Here is a 4,301-nt window from a genome sequence, read left to right on the forward strand (position 1 = left end):
CCTGTGAAATAGCTGTCTATCCGTGTGTACCAAGCACGTGGTGCTTGCTTCAACCCATACAGCGCTCTCTTGAGCCTGCACACATGCGACTCGCTGCTGAAGACTTCAAAGCCTTCGGGTTGCTCAATGTACACCTCCTCCTCAATGACTCCGTTGAGGAACGCAGTCTTCACATCCATCTGATGAATGTGCCATCCCATCTGCGCTGAGAGAGCAAGAATCGTCCGTATGGAAGAATACCTTGCGACAGGTGCAAAGGTCTCCTCATAATCGATCCCCTCAATCTGTGAAAAGCCTCGGGCAACAAATCTTGCCTTGTACTTCTCCACACTCCCGTCAGCTGCCTACTTAACTTTGTAGATCCATCTCGAACCTACCACTGATTTCCCTTCCGGTCTAGGAACAATCTCCCATGCACTGTTTCTGACAATAGAATCATACTCTTCCACCATGGCGTCTACCCATGCGGGATCCTCCACAGCTTCCTCGAAAGAGGATGGCTCAGTCACAACACACTTGCTCATAAGAGCCATGTATCCAGTGTACCGATCAGGTGACTGTCTCTGCCTGCGTTGGGCTGTAGGTGGTCCTACAACTTTCTCTGCATCTTGAGCCAGTCGCTCAGCTTCTGTCAAGCGCTTTCGCCCTCTGATGGTTGGCGCTGCATGAGTGGTCTCTTCCACTCCATGAACCTCGTCCTGTGGCTGATCCACATCCTAAAGCTCATCCTTAGGAACTAATAGCTCCTCATCTGCATGCAAGTGTAGCTCCCTCTCAAGCGAACACTTCATGGCTTTCTCCTCCTGAAATTTTATATCTTGTTGCACAACAGTTTTACCACTATCTGGCAAATACACACGATAGTTGTGGGGCGTATCAGTGTACCCCACAAATATCCCAACCTCTGCAGTCGGTTCCAACTTCTTTCTGGCATCCTTCGTCACATGCATGTAAACGTTAGCACCAAAAATCCTCAAATGAGAAAGATCAGGCTTCTTACCAGAATAAGCCTCCTCGGGTGTACTCATGCCAAGTATCCTATGAGGACAACGGTTCTGCACATAAACTGCTGTATTGCATGCTTCCGCCCACAAGTGAAGGGGTAGGCCCTGATCATGCAACATTGCCCGTGCAGCACCCACAATCGTTCTGTTCTTCCGCTCAGCTACCCCGTTCTGCTGTGGGTTATGGGGAGCTATGAGCTCTCTATGAATCCCTTCTGCCTTGCAGAAATCCTTGAACTCGTCCGAGATGTATTCACCACCATTATCGCTCCTAAGAGCCTTCACCTTCTTCCCCGACTCCTTCTCGACCAGTGCTTTGAATTCACAGAACTTTGAATATGTCTCACTCTTCTTCTGCATGAAGAAGATCCAGCACTTACGAGAGAAATCATCAACAAAAATCACATAATACCTGTGTTTTGCTGTCGAAGCAACTGAGAAAGGTCCACACACGTCTGTGTGAATTCTTTCAAGGATCGTCGTGGCGCGACTATCCTTCTCGTGAAAGGTGGCTTTCACAAACTTCCCCAAAGTACACCCCTTGCATTGATCTGACTGCGCAAGTGTGCCTTTAGGAAGCCCTGTAGTGATCTGCTGCAGTATCTTCAAGTCTCCATGGTGAAGGTGACCCAATCTCCTGTGCCACAACTCGCCATCATCCCAGCTCACCAATCCTTCTGCCTTGCCTGCCATTGCTACGCATCCATCTACATGCAACTGATAAAGGTTCCTCACTCGAACCCCTATCTTCCGGGTCTCACCAGTTGTCTTGCTGCGCAGGAAGGCCTTTCCCTCGCTGAAAACAACATCATACCCCTTGTCTTCTAACATCGCCACTGAGATGAGATTCTTCTTCAATCCTGGAACATGCATGACTTCCTTCAATACAAAGGGTTTACCAGACTCCCTCTCAAAGGAAATGGTACCGATACCGGTCGCACTGTATCTACCATCATCGCCCATCTCGATGTGCACTCCAAGATCTTTGTCCTCCAAATCAGAGAACAAATCTCTATCTCCCGTCATGTGAAAAGACGCACCACTTTCCAGAAACCACACTGATCCCATCACACTTGAAACCAAGCATGCGATCAATGAAAAATCAAGCTCAAACTGAGAAGCTAAGGTCTCTCCCCCTGCAGATCCAGCAGCTTGCTTGTTCTTCTTCTTCTGCGGACAATTTGTGGCATAGTGTCCATGCTGGTGACAGTGAAAACACTTCACCTTGGACATATCATGCTTCTTGCCTTTCGCACTAGACTGAGAAGCTTTCTTGCTCTTCCCTTTCTTTGCATTGGCAGCCAAAGCACAATTCTCTTCATCAGATACCTTTGATGAAGATCCATTCTCACCTTTATTGTTACTGAGTTTATCCTTGAGCGCCAGGTCGCTCTTGATTTGGAATAACATTCGCAATCCGTTGAAAGACATTTCAACAACACTGTTGCAAAATTCGATTTCCACCAGCTCAAGCTCAACTGCTTCCGATCTAAGATTCGTGAGAACACAATATTTCTCGTACAGAGATTGACTGTATGGGCTTTTACCGGATATTTCACCTTCCAAAGGGAGGATGAATCCAGAGGCTACCTGGCCCGATTACAGGCTCTGCCTAGAGAAATAGAATGTAAACACTTCCTGAATAGTAGATCTGATGATCAACAGCTCCGATACCATGTAGAAACTTTTTCTACAATTATCTAGCTTGCTCTGATACCATGTAGAAATTTTGAATAATTTAACACATATTCAATGGAGATTATCCTGATCATGTACTAATGCAGAAAACATACACAATACATAAGCTCCTCTACGTTGATCAAGAATATAGCAGCATCAATAACAATAAAACATCAAGAGCATTCACACATTAACACAGTTTGTATCACGGGGAAAGCATCTCGCTAAAAACCCCACACTATCTGTATATTAATGATTGAGTCATGTAACATTACACAGCATAATACTTCTCACAAGTATCTCCACCTCTGTTACACACAATACAGCTCAGATCTGATCTCCAAATCTCTTCCACTGCTTGCCTGCCTCCACTGCTCAATACCTGCTCGAGAACTGATGAGAATTTTTCCCAAACTCGATTTTCACCTGCAAAATAGTCACTCACTCTTTGTGGACGTGAGCAAAGGCTAAAATGTGGGCCAAATACGTGAGCAAACTCATTGGCATACTCAATCCCTTGATTGTGCAAGATCTGGTGCACAACTATAGTCACAACTGATAGCAATCTGATTCTCTACCACCTGTCCCTGTTGAACTGAACATGCACTGACATGCAACTGAGTTAACTGATGTATTCTTTAGTTGTATTATGAGTTAATAATTAGTTTAACAACTCATCATTAGTCTATCTGCAGTTAGACTAACTACAACCAGTTTAACTAAGTTAAACTGAACACAACTCCATCAACTGTACCTCCAGTCCACTAAACTCAACTCACTTGAGTTCTAACTGAAGTCATGCATGCAACAACTCAACTGACTCATAAGAAAAACGAATTTCCTTCTGACAGCTGCATGTGCCACTTTCGTAGCTCAAACTGAAGTGCTCCAAGAGAATAAGATTAAGTTTATAGTCCAAATATTATTGTGAGATAATAATATTTGACTTTTCTATTTTTGACAGCCAGTCTAAAAATAGACTTGATCACTCACACTGTGATCACTCACACTTTCATCAAAAATAGAAGTCCATCTATTTTTCCCAACTTGATCAATCATCCATAAACATAGACATGATCCATATGTCTAAAAATAGACATAGTCTAAAAATAGACTTGCGCCAAAAATAGCCTGCGGGCCCACTTAGTGAAGGCGACTCTTTTCACTAAGCTCCATCATCTTGTTGCAATCTCAACACTACTGAATGTGTTTACTTGCTCGGCTATGTACCTTTCCTTCTTGGCCATGCTGTTTGTTGAAGACAGTGGTTGAGGAGTAACTGCTCAGAGTACTGGATGTTGGCCACCTCTGTCCTTTGGATGCATGGGATAGGCTATGGACATGGACAGTATGGACAAACGGAGGGGGAAGATCGGTCGTTGGATCGCGTAGACCGAAGGCAGGAATCGGTCGGTGGAGGGTATCAGGAGATACGGAGGCGGAGAAACGTGGGCCATTGGATCTCGGGTGGGCAGATCCAACGGTTATATGGTTTCAAAGGTGCACGGAGGTTAGCGGGCGAGGAGGATGGTTTCGACGGTAAGAGGTATTTATCGTACCGCCTTTGGGGGAAAGTGGTAGTCGTACAATGGGGTGTGATCCCTATCATCGGGCGAT

The sequence above is a fragment of the Pinus tabuliformis genome, chromosome 7 (assembly GCF_031772625.1).
Source record: "Pinus tabuliformis cultivar Carrire ecotype Pingquan chromosome 7, CPIR1, whole genome shotgun sequence".
NCBI classification, from domain to species: domain Eukaryota; kingdom Viridiplantae; phylum Streptophyta; class Pinopsida; order Pinales; family Pinaceae; genus Pinus; species Pinus tabuliformis.